Source organism: Carassius carassius, chromosome 44 (assembly GCF_963082965.1).
Source record: "Carassius carassius chromosome 44, fCarCar2.1, whole genome shotgun sequence".
In the NCBI taxonomy this organism is placed as follows: Eukaryota; Metazoa; Chordata; class Actinopteri; order Cypriniformes; family Cyprinidae; genus Carassius; species Carassius carassius.
In genome coordinates, this window is record NC_081798.1 from 1,376,596 (window position 1) to 1,390,752 (window position 14,157).

Consider the following 14,157-nt stretch of genomic DNA (forward strand, 5'->3'; position numbering starts at 1 on the left):
TAAATGCATTGGTTTTTGTGCTTATCTATACAAAGCCTGTTGTCAGGGTGTTGCTAGGCAGTTGCTATATACGTAGGTGTTTGCCTTTGTAATATTTTGTACCTTTATACTTAAACTTTTGAATAAAATATTAAGGAAATAAGGCAAAATGAAAATAATTTATTATTATTACTTATATTTCGGCATAGTTCGATTTGATTTGATAATTTTAGTTTATATTATTTACTTTAATTATGTAATAATCATTTATTATAATAATGTATTTTTTATGTGTTTTTTGGGGTGAAATTAACTTCTGAAAACACTCAAACAATTATGAAAACACTATTCATTAATATTAATAATATGAAAAATTATTTGGTTTAATTTATAGTATAATCTACTATTATACATTAATCTTAATTTAAAAGTCTATATTTTAAAGTAACTTAAAGATCATTCCTGTACATTGTGTTTTATGTGTTTTATGAAACTTAACATTAATATTATAGTTCTATAAAATAATAATTCTATAATTAAAGGCATTGTTTTTTATGCTTGCAAAGCATGTTGTCAGAGTGTTGCTTTATGGTTGCTGTGGTGTCCCAAGTGTTGCTTTGGTTTTTCAAGTGTATGAGTGTGTTGCGTATGTTTGTAGTGTGTTGCTGTGCTGTTGCATATGTTTGTAGTGCATTGCTGTGCTGTTGCATATGTTTGTAGTGCATTGCTGTGCTGTTGCATATGTTTGTAGTGCATTGCTGTGCTGTTGCATATGTTTGTAGTGCATTGCTGTGCTGTTGCATATGTTTGTAGTACGTTGCTGTGCTGTTGCATATGTTTGTAGTACGTCGCTGTGCTGTTGCATATGTTTGTAGTGCATTGCTGTGCTGTTGCATATGTTTGTAGCATGTTGCTGTGCTGTTGCATATGTTTGTAGTATGTTGCTGTGCTGTTGCATATGTTTGTAGTATGTTGCTGTGCTGTTGCATATGTTTGTAGTATGTTGCTGTGCTGTTGCATATGTTTGTAGTGTGTTGCTGTGCTGTTGCATATGTTTGTAGTGCATTGCTGTGCTGTTGCATATGTTTGTAGTGCATTGCTGTGCTGTTGCATATGTTTGTAGTGCATTGCTGTGCTGTTGCATATGTTTGTAGTGCATTGCTGTGCTGTTGCATATGTTTGTAGTATGTTGCTGTGCTGTTGCATATGTTTGTAGTGTGCTGCTGTGCTGTTGCATATGTTTGTAGTGCATTGCTGTGCTGTTGCATATGTTTGTAGCATGTTGCTGTGCTGTTGCATATGTTTGTAGTATGTTGCTGTGCTGTTGCATATGTTTGTAGTGTGCTGCTGTGCTGTTGCATATGTTTGTAGTGCATTGCTGTGCTGTTGTATATGTTTGTAGCGCGTTGCTGTGGTGTTGCATATGTTTGTAGCACGTTTCTGTGGTGTTGCATATGTTTGTAGCGCGTTGCTGTGCTGTTGCATATGTTTGTAGCATGTTGCTGTGCTGTTGCATATGTTTGTAGTGCATTGCTGTGCTGTTGCATATGTTTGTAGTGCATTGCTGTGCTGTTGCATATGTTTGTAGTACGTTGCTGTGCTGTTGCATATGTTTGTAGTACGTCGCTGTGCTGTTGCATATGTTTGTAGTGCATTGCTGTGCTGTTGCATATGTTTGTAGCATGTTGCTGTGCTGTTGCATATGTTTGTAGTATGTTGCTGTGCTGTTGCATATGTTTGTAGTATGTTGCTGTGCTGTTGCATATGTTTGTAGTATGTTGCTGTGCTGTTGCATATGTTTGTAGTGTGTTGCTGTGCTGTTGCATATGTTTGTAGTGCATTGCTGTGCTGTTGCATATGTTTGTAGTGCATTGCTGTGCTGTTGCATATGTTTGTAGTGCATTGCTGTGCTGTTGCATATGTTTGTAGTGCATTGCTGTGCTGTTGCATATGTTTGTAGTATGTTGCTGTGCTGTTGCATATGTTTGTAGTGTGCTGCTGTGCTGTTGCATATGTTTGTAGTGCATTGCTGTGCTGTTGCATATGTTTGTAGCATGTTGCTGTGCTGTTGCATATGTTTGTAGTATGTTGCTGTGCTGTTGCATATGTTTGTAGTGTGCTGCTGTGCTGTTGCATATGTTTGTAGTGCATTGCTGTGCTGTTGTATATGTTTGTAGCGCGTTGCTGTGGTGTTGCATATGTTTGTAGCACGTTTCTGTGGTGTTGCATATGTTTGTAGCGCGTTGCTGTGCTGTTGCATATGTTTGTAGCATGTTGCTGTGCTGTTGCATATGTTTGTAGTGTGCTGCTGTGCTGTTGCATATGTTTGTAGCGCGTTGCTGTGCTGTTGCATATGTTTGTAGCACGTTGCTGTGGTGTTGCATATGTTTGTAGCACGTTGCTGTGGTGTTGCATATGTTTGTAGCACGTTGCTATGCTCTTGTATATGTATAATTATCAGTCATTATAGAAGCATCGGTCAATCATATTACAGAATTCTGCAGATCTGCTAATCTAATATAACTGCACCCATACTGTATTAAGGTCAGTGTACGGTAAAACAGTTCATTTCAGGTTGCAATATAGCCGTCTGGAACTTAACAACATAAATATTAAACCAAAATATAAGCGATTCTGTAAGTGATTACATTAATAAATGCATTGGTTTTTGTGCTTATCCATACAAAGCCTGTTGTCAGGGTGTTGCTAGGCAGTTGCTATACAGCTGTTTGCCAAGTCTTTGTGATATTTTGTACCTTTATACTTAAACTTTTGAATATAATTTTTATGAAATAAGGCAAAATTAGATTAATTTATTCTTATTATTTATATTTTGGCATAGTTTAAATTTTGATTTCATTTGATAATTTTATTTTATATTATTTATTTTAATTATGTAATAATCATTTATTATAATAATGTATTTTTCATGTGATTTTTGGGGTGAAATTAACTTCTGAAAACACTCAAACAATTATGAAAACACTATTCATTAATAATATGAAAAATTATTTGTTTTAATTTATAGTATAATATACTATTATTCATTAATCTTAATTTAAAAGTCTATATTTTAAAGTAACTTAAAGATCATTCCTTTACATTGTGTTTTATGTGTTTAATGAAACTTAACATTAATATTATGGTTCTATAAAATAATAATTCTATAATTTAAGGCATTGTTTTTTTATATGTGCTGTCATGTATGGGTGTAGTGCATTGCTGTGCTGTTGCATATGTTTGTAGTGCGTTGCTGTGGTGTTGCATATGTTTGTAGCGCGTTGCTATGCTGTTGCATATGTTTGTAGTGCGTTGCTGTGGTGTTGCATATGTTTGTAGCGCGTTGCTGTGCTGTTGCATATGTTTGTAGCATGTTGCTGTGCTGTTGCATATGTTTGTAGCGCGTTGCTGTGCTGTTGCATATGTTTGTAGCGCGTTGCTGTGCTGTTGCATATGTTTGTAGTGTGCTGCTGTGCTGTTGCATATGTTTGTAGCGCGTTGCTGTGGTGTTGCATATGTTTGTAGTGTGCTGCTGTGCTGTTGCATATGTTTGTAGTGCATTGCTGTGCTGTTGCATATGTTTGTAGCGTGTTGCTGTGCTGTTGCATATGTTTGTAGTACGTCGCTGTGCTGTTGCATATGTTTGTAGTGCATTGCTGTGCTGTTGCATATGTTTGTAGTGCATTGCTGTGCTGTTGCATATGTTTGTAGTGCGTTGCTGTGCTGTTGCATATGTTTGTAGCATGTTGCTGTGCTGTTGCATATGTTTGTAGCGCGTTGCTGTGCTGTTGCATATGTTTGTAGTGGATTGCTATGGTGTTGCATATGTTTGTAGCACGTTGCTGTGGTGTTGCATATGTTTGTAGCATGTTGCTGTGGTGTTGCATATGTTTGTAGCGCGTTGCTGTGCTGTTGCATATGTTTGTAGCGGATTGCTATGGTGTTGCATATGTTTGTAGCGCGTTGCTGTGCTGTTGCATATGTTTGTAGCGGATTGCTATGGTGTTGCATATGTTTGTAGCACGTTGCTGTGCTGTTGCATATGTTTGTAGCATGTTGCTGTGCTGTTGCATATGTTTGTAGCGCGTTGCTGTGCTGTTGCATATGTTTGTAGCGGATTGCTATGGTGTTGCATATGTTTGTAGCACGTTGCTGTGCTGTTGCATATGTTTGTAGCATGTTGCTGTGCTGTTGCATATGTTTGTAGCGCGTTGCTGTGCTGTTGCATATGTTTGTAGTGGATTGCTATGGTGTTGCATATGTTTGTAGCACGTTGCTGTGGTGTTGCATATGTTTGTAGCATGTTGCTGTGGTGTTGCATATGTTTGTAGCACGTTGCTATGCTCTTGTATATGTATAATTATCAGTCATTATAGAAGCATCGGTCAATCATATTACAGAATTCTGCAGATCTGCTAATCTAATATAACTGCACCCATACTGTATTAAGGTCAGTGTACGGTAAAACAGTTCATTTCAGGTCGCAATGTAACCGTCTGGAACTTAACAACATAAATATTAAACCAAAATATAAGCGATTCTGTAAGTGATTACATTAATAAATGCATTGGTTTTTGTGCTTATCTATACAAAGCCTGTTGTCAGGGTGTTGCTAGGCAGTTGCTATACAGCTGTTTGCCAAGTCTTTGTGATATTTTGTACCTTTATACTTAAACTTTTGAATATAATTTTAATGAAATAAGGCAAAATTAAATTAATTTATTCTTATTATTTATATTTTGGCATAGTTTAAATTTTGATTTAATTTGATAATTTTATTTTATATTATTTATTTTAATTATGTAATAATAATTTATTATAATAATGTATTTTTCATGTGATTTTTGGGGTGAAATTAACTTCTGAAAACACTCAAACAATTATGAAAACACTATTCATTAATAATATGAAAAATTATTTGTTTTAATTTATAGTATAATATACTATTATTCATTAATCTTAATTTAAAAGTCTATATTTTAAAGTAACTTAAAGATCATTCCTTTACATTGTGTTTTATGTGTTTAATGAAACTTAACATTAATATTATGGTTCTATAAAATAATAATTCTATAATTTAAGGCATTGTTTTTTTATATGTGCTGTCATGTATGGGTGTAGTGCATTGCTGTGGTGTTGCATATGTTTGTAGCGCGTTGCTATGCTGTTGCATATGTTTGTAGTACGTCGCTGTGCTGTTGCATATGTTTGTAGTGCATTGCTGTGCTGTTGCATATGTTTGTAGCGTGTTGCTGTGCTGTTGCATATGTTTGTAGTGCATTGCTGTGCTGTTGCATATGTTTGTAGTACGTCGCTGTGCTGTTGCATATGTTTGTAGTACGTCGCTGTGCTGTTGCATATGTTTGTAGTGCATTGCTGTGCTGTTGCATATGTTTGTAGCATGTTGTTGTGCTGTTGCATATGTTTGTAGCGCGTTGCTGTGCTGTTGCATATGTTTGTAGCGCGTTGCTGTGCTGTTGCATATGTTTGTAGTGTGTTGCTGTGCTGTTGCATATGTTTATAGCGTGTTGCTGTGCTGTTGCATATGTTTGTAGCGCGTTGCTGTGCTGTTGCATATGTTTGTAGCATGTTGTTGTGCTGTTGCATATGTTTGTAGCGCGTTGCTGTGCTGTTGCATATGTTTGTAGCGCGTTGCTGTGCTGTTGCATATGTTTGTAGTGTGTTGCTGTGCTGTTGCATATGTTTATAGCGTGTTGCTGTGCTGTTGCATATGTTTGTAGCGCGTTGCTGTGCTGTGGCATATGTTTGTAGTGCGTTGCTGTGCTGTTGCATATGTTTATAGCGTGTTGCTGTGCTGTTGCATATGTTTGTAGTATGTTGCTGTGCTGTTGCATATGTTTGTAGTGCATTGCTGTGCTGTTGCATATGTTTGTAGTGCGTTGCTGTGCTGTTGCATATGTTTGTAGTATGTTGCTGTGCTGTTGCATATGTTTGTAGTATGTTGCTGTGCTGTTGCATATGTTTGTAGTACGTCGCTGTGCTGTTGCATATGTTTGTAGTGCATTGCTGTGCTGTTGCATATGTTTGTAGTGCGTTGCTGTGCTGTTGCATATGTTTGTAGTGCGTTGCTGTGCTGTTGCATATGTTTGTAGTGCGTGAAGAAGATTTTTATTGGTCAATATGAAAACTAATCGGGCATAATCAATGTGAATCTAGCCATTTATGTATCAAGTTATTCTACTGTTATAATCATGCATCTGACTGTATGTAGAGGCCTGCCTGAGAATGGAATCTGCAGAGAGATCAGGGGTATAGTATATTGTGCAGCTGCACACCCTATTTGGACATAAGACTAAATATATGATGAGACCTCCTTGGTACAGACATTACCAAAATACAGCATAGTAAAGTTGCATGTCCTGTTTTGACATAAGACAAAATATATGATTAGGCCTCCTCGTTTCACTTAAAATAAATTCTACATCCTAAAATCAAGCTGGAGACACATCCATAAAAGATAAAAGAGTTGATAAACAGAACCATATGAATGAAATGTATTGAACATGGGCACGCCTTCAGGAGCACTGTATAAAATAGAGAACTGACACAGACTGACAGACTGTTCTGCAGAGCTTTCTCGGTTTTATTTTCTCTTGAAAATAAAATCATTCTTCTGGAAACAAAACCCAGAGACTGTGTGATTCCTCAGATACATGGCAGACGAAAATACACTACATGCGTTGCTGTGCTGTTGCATATGTTTGTAGTGCGTTGCTGTGCTTTTGCATATGTTTGTAGTTTGTTGCTATGCTGTTGCATATGTTTGTACTGTAGTGCATTGCTGTTGCATATGTTTGCAGCGCGTTGCTGTGCTGTTGCATATGTTTGCAGCGCGTTGCTGTGCTGTTGCATTTGTTTGTAGTGCCATTCGCTATCCCCAAACTGACTCAAATGATTCGCAAACCCCAAATTGACTCAAATGATTCGCGAACCCGCTACAAACTCCCGAACTGATTCAAATGATTCACGCTCCGAAATCCCAAACTGAAAAGGAAGGCCTTATTTTTGTTTTCTAAGAGGCACAAAGTAGATTTCTGTTTTTTCCAGGAAAGTCACTCCACAGCTAAAGACTCCAAATTCTGGAGGTCACAGTGGGGCAATGAAATATGGTTGTCACACGGGTCAGAATATTCTGCTGGAGTAGGGATTATGAAGAATCATTTTAATGGTCGTATTCTGGAAACCAGTATTGATCCTTCAGGTCACTTCCTGCTAATAGTAGTAGTTATTAATCAGTTTATAGTAATTATTATCAACATCTATGGATACAACTCTGTTGGGGAAAACTGCACTTTCTTAAAAACGCTAGATCATAAACTTTCATCTGCATTAGGAAAATATCCTACTGCCTTTCTGATTTTAGGTGGTGACTTTAACATGGTAATGAATAACATGCTAGATCGACACCCTCCAAGGAAAGCAGCTTCTCCAAACTCAAATCTTATAGCATTTATGGATAAATTTGATTTAGTTGACATATGGAGAGAAATGTACCCGGATGTAATACAGTACACCTGGTGTAACAAAGACCGTTCAAGGCAGTCTAGAATCGATTATTGGTTGATCTCTAAAACACTAGTGAATAATAATATCTCTGTTAATATTAGTAACAGTCCACTGACTGACCATAATGCCATTTATATTTCAATTAATTTATCACAAAATACTACAATTAATACTTCTAAAGCGTCACTTTGGAAACTTAACAATTCTCTTCTTAAATATGAAAAGGTTAAAGAGCAGATTGTTGAGTTAATCCAAACTTACTGGGAAAGAGCTGAATTAGAAAAATCTTATGGACGGAATTGGGAGCTTCTAAAATATGAATTAGGGAAATTCTTAAGAAAATTTGGAAGTAATATAGCAAAACAAAACAGATTAATTGAAGATGAAGTTCTTTCACAGCTTTCTTCTTTATCAGTTGGGGAACCATTGACAGAGACTCAAAACACTGAATACTCTAATCTACAGAATAAATGAGATGACCTGTACAGATCCAAAGCTAAGGGAGCATATGTTAGATCCAGGAAAAAATGGCTGGAAGAAGGAGAACAGAACTCAGCCGATTTCTTTAGGTTGGAAAGATCCAATGCTATGAATGTCTCTATAGATCGTCTCCAAACAAATGATAGAGTTCTTGATAAGCCTAAAGAAATAGCTACTTATTGTTCCAAATTCTATAATAAATTATATACATCAAGATATTGTGATAATTCAGCCAAATTGTTTTTTGATTCTGTCAATCAAATTAAAGTTATTTCATTAGAAGAAAAAGAAGCTTGTGATGGTGATATAGCTCAATCAGAAATTGAACAGGCAATTAAGAATTTAAAAAATAATAAAAGTCCAGGCAGTGATGGTCTAACCGCTGAACTATATAAGATGTTTGTTAAAAATGTATCCCCTTTCTTATTAAAAGTTTTCGAAGAAAGTCTTGAATTGGAAGCACTTCCACCAACCATGACACAAGGAGTCATCACCCTGATACCCAAACCCAACAAAGATAAAGAGTGTCTAGAAAACTGGAGGCCAATCACCCTCTTAAATAATGATTACAAAATTTTAGCTTCAGTTTTAGCAAGAAGAATTAAAGACGTCCTTAACTCTATTATTGATGAATCACAATCAGGTTTTATGGAGAAACGTCATATTACAAATAACATAAGATTAATCTTAGATCTTCTAGATTACGAGAATCTCATTCCTAATAACAGTTTCATGCGTTTCTTAGACTTCTACAAAGCCTTTGATTCGCTTGAGCACAAGTTCATATTTCAAGCTCTTGACAAATTTGGGTTTGGAGATCATTTCTGCAAAGCCATCAGGACATTATACAGAAATAATAATATTGTTATTAAGTTACAATTTGGAACCTCACCAAGATTCAATTTGTCACGTGGAGTAAGACAAGGCTGTCCTATATCTCCATATTTATTCTTACTTGCCTCTCAGTTTTTAGCTCTGCATATCTCTACTAATAATTTGCAAGGTATCACAATTGACGATAGACAAATCATTATTAGCCAGCTGGCTGATGACACTACTTAGTTTCTGAAAGACGCCTCTCAGATCCCTTTAGCTTTGAGATTGATCGAGTCCTTTTCCAGAGCGTCAGGTCTCTGCTTAAATATCAACAAGTGTGAGTTAATGTCAATCAAACGCTGTGATCTTCCCTCTATTTGTAACATTCCTGTGAAAGATCAAGTTACATACTTAGGAATTTTAATTAATAAAGACCAAAAAACAAGATGCAAAATAAATTTCGACCCTTTACTAGTGAAAACCCAAAGAAAATTCAACTCATGGCTGCAGAGAGATTTATCAATAAGAGGAAGAATTTTACTCTCTAAAGCCGAAGGTTTGTCTCGACTGACTTATGCTGCTCTTTCCTTGGAGGTTGATAAAGGAACATTGAAAAATTGATAGCATGTTAAACAATTTTGTTTGGAAAAATAAAACTCACTATATTAGGAAATCTGTAATAATGAACCAAACTAAATGGGGGGGACTGGATTTTGTAGATTTTACTACCCTAAATAATACTTTTAAAATTAATTGGCTGAAGAATTTTCTTAAAAATCCCTGCTCACTTTGGAATATTATCCCTTATTATATTTTCTCTAAAGTTGGTGGCCTGAATTTCCTTTTACTTTGTAATTATAATGTTTTAAAAATCAAATTTCAAACTTTCTAATTTCCATAAGCAGATGCTCTTGGCCTGGTCCTTAATATACAAACATAACTTTTCTCCGCACAGATATTATTTATGGAACAATAAGGATATTCTTTACAAGAATAAATCACTTTTCTTTGACAACTGGTTTGAAAACAATCTTCTTTTAGTTGGACAGCTGTTTAATTCACAAGGCAGACTTTACAACTACTCAGATTTCTCACAGAAATATAATATTACTGTATCTGCTGATGAATATGCTGTTGTTTTCAATGCCATTCCATCTGGTGTGTCTTTTCTGTTCCAAGGTACTACATTTCCATGGCCATGTACTTACACTCTGAATTTAACTGACACAATGATCGGAAATGTTTGCTTTTCTGCAGATCAACAAAAAAATAACTATAAAATTAGAGCTCTCTTTCAGAGAGAGATAATAACAATTCCTTACATAATACCTTATTGGAATGGCATTGTGGAGAATATACCTTGGGAGGAAGTATGGACCTTGCCTCATAGATATCTGCTTATAAAAAAAGTTAAAGAAATAACATTTAAGTTAATTCACAAATGTTACCCAACTAAAGCCTTTCTTAGGAGATATAAGTCAGACATTGACGTGAGTTGCTGTTTTTGTCATTCTCCTGAAGAAGACTTTATTCATTTATTTTGGCAATGCTCACTGAAAAATTTTGGTCAGACTTTTTGGCATTCATTCAGTGTTATTTTGTAAGTGACTTCTCTTTTTGTTTTCATGATGCTTTCTTTGGATTGTTTGACTATTCAAAAGAGAATACTGGAAAATATTACATAATTAATTTATGTTTCCTGTTAGCTAAATTTCACATTCATAAACAAAAGTTTACTGGCTCTAAACCTCTTTTTTCTTTATTCAAATTGGACTTGGACAAGTATGTGGAAACTATCCGAAGTTCTGTTAATTTGAAAGCTATGAAAACAGTCTCTTTATATTCGTCCTTTGTGTCTTCTTAAGATGTAGTTTTATTACCTCGTTTTTCTTGTTGTTACCCTGGCATAACAAACAAATCTGTGTGTATTGTTGTTTTTGTTTTTTGTCTTTATTATTTTAAGTGTAGGCTACTGTATTAATGTTTTAATGCTTGTATTGTTTAATAAAAAATAAAAATAATAAAAAAAAAAAGAAATCCCAAACTGACTCAAATAATTCGCGAACCCACTTTGAACTCCCGAACTTACTCAAATGATTCGCGAACCCGCTACGAACTGCCGAACTGATTCAAACGATTCGCGATCCCACTCCGAACTCCAGAATTGATTCAAATGATTTGCGTTCCCCAAACTGACTCAAATGATTCGCGAACCCGCTACGAACTCCCGAACTGATTCAAATGATTCGCGAACCCGCTACGAACTCCCGAACTGATTCAAATGATTTGCAATCCCCAAACGGAGTCAAATGATTCGCGATCCCGCTCCGAACTCTCAAACTGACTCAAATGATTCGCAAACCCGCTACGAACTCCCGAACTGATTCAAATGATTCGCGAACCCGCTACGAACTCCAGAACTGATTCAAAAGATTCGCGATCCCGCTCCGAACTCCCGAACTGATTCAAATGATTTGCGATCCCAATACTGACTCAAATGATTCGCGAACCCGCTACGAACTCCCGAACTGATTCAAGTGATTCGCGAACCCGCTTTGAACTCCCAAACTGACTCAAATGATTCGCGATCCCGCTGCGAGCTCCCGAGCTGATCCAAATGATTTGCGATCCCAAAACTGACTCAAATGATTCGCGAACCCGCTACGAACTGATTCAAATGAATCAGTGTATATATATATATATATATATATATATCCACACATGTTTACATTTTAATTGTTGTTTTCTTTATACATATATATACATATACATATATAAACCTTCCTGGGGAAGTCTCCCAGGGCACTTATAGTTTTTTTTGTGGAACATTTTTTAATGTTAATAATAAATAAATGTATGCTTTACTGATAGCAGAGATACACAGAGAGTGACAGAGTTAGAATGACTACGGTAAATGAGACAATGAGAGAGCAGTGGTCGATTGAGATTGAGATTAAGGGAAAACTGAATGAAAGACTAAAATAATTAATTTACAACATTTTCAAATTTCAGTTCTGAAGACTTTGACTCACTTACATACCCATATCCAATATGCGTGTGTTGTGTTAATTTTTTTCCCACTTCAACAACAGAAGGCATTATTGAGTACATAATTAAAATTTGTTTTAACACAAGGTTGAATTATATTCTGGCAAAACACTGCGATATTACTGGGGTGACCTTGAATAGTCAACGATTCAATGATTCGATAGAAGGAGCCCGATTCGACCACCAATCTCCAGTGTTGGGGAGTAACTAGTTACATGTAACGGCGTTACGTAATTTAATTACAAAATTATTGTAACTGTAATTAGTTACAATTACTAAGAAAAAATGAGTAATTAAATTACAGTTACTTATGAAATTTTTTACGATTACAAAGGGGATTACATTTGAATATTTACACACATCCACATACAGATTTAACTGATTTCTTTCCCAAATTGCACTGACTATTATGAGACATACCGCCCTAATAATTTCCGGGATGCGGAAATACAGTCTGGTTCGTAGAATCCAGTCATAAAAACGGAATGCCTAACGCGGACGGAACATCCCACATTTTGGATGACTAAATCAAAAGTAAGTCAGTACACTTGAATCAAAACATGACATGGACTAGTGTCTGTGAATATTAAGCCCCAAAAATGCGATATATGACTTGCACATTCTGCGTGTCTGTGGAAATCAGGCGCGGACTGGACACCGGGAGAACCGGGACAATTCCCGATGGCCTGGCAGCCGATTTTGCCCCACTATTTAATATAATTATTGTATAATTGCCTGCCGAATGTACTAAAGCGATCATTTGCGAATCCGCCATTTGATAATTAAATCTCTAATAAGTCATGAATTGTAAGCCATGACTCGCGCGCTCTCCGCGCCTCCGCCAAACGGTTTGGATCAGACTCAGAGTAATCAATGCGAGAGAGAGAGAGAGAGAGAGAGAGAGAGAGAGAGAGAGAGAGAGAGAGAGAATAGAGTGGAGTGGAGTGGAGTGCTGGAGCAAAGAAGCAGAACTTCTGTTCAGGGTTTTAGGTCAGTTTCATCTGTAAAGATGCTTTTTTGTCTTTGTTTTTTTATTTAATTAATCAAGCAGCAGCACGTTGCTCATCAGTCATCACTCAAAATACTATATAAAGGACATCATTATTATCTGTTGTAATGTTACAGTAGGCTAGTAATTTAGCTGAAAAATAATCAGATTTTTTTTTATAGGTTTAGGGGGAGCTACGATAGACAACAACACAACCCTTACGAAAATTAACATTTTAATATTTAACTATAAATCCAGAGAAAATGGTTACTATTGTTTAACTGTGATAACCAAAAATGTAAAATTATTTTACAAATGTATTTATTTAAAAATAAATACAAATCCATTTGCAAAAAAAAAAAAAAAGGTTATTTTACTTTTATATAGGCTAATAAAAGCATGGTAATTTTTTGTAAGGGAAAAACATGACTCGTGTACAGTATTAGGATTTTTCTATAAAAATATTGTAGTATTGTAGAGTATTGTAAAGTATAGTTTTGTTCAATCTTGAGTATTAAAGTCACGAGAGAGATGGATAACAGGGCAAAATAAAGAGACTGAAGAGAAAAATGGAAGTGAAGGTGCAGTTCAGGAGAGAACTTTTAATTATTTTGCATGTCCCCAAATTAAAGATTTAAACCTTTTTTATGTCAGGTCCATACAAAAAATAGTTTTGTTCATGAATTTGTTTGTATGAGTTTGAATTTTCCAGTCTGAATTTTTTTCCCAGTCCGCCCCTCCTGTAAATGAATGGCAAAGACATGGTTTGATTTACTACACATAGGCCTACTGAAGCTCGCAGTGTTTTCAACCTCTGCTGCCTCAATATAGGAGTACACGAGCACATAAACATCATTTCTAGAACTGCTTTGTGTCACTTCATGTCCATTTTACTTATTTTGAGAAAACTATCATCATATACAGAGAGACAGCAGTTTAAAAGAAACACCAATGTTTCAGGAGTTTAGTACACAGAATACGTCACATGCTTATTAGATAACTGTATTTAAGTTGATGTATATGCTTTTATTTATTATTCTTTAATTTTCACAAATTTAGAAAAGTAATCAAAAAGTACTCAAAAGTAATTAGTTACATTACTTTAATAAAGTAATTGAAAAAGTTACACTACTATTACATTTTAAACAGGGTAACTTGTAATCTGTAACCTATTACATTTCCAAAGTAACCTTCCCAACACTGCCAATCTCACAGTTGAATATTCACGGCTGTTATGATCATGCCATTTTGGCTATAAATGCTCAAATGTCTGATTTCACATAAAACTACCAGTGTTCACCCAATAACTTTATATTCAG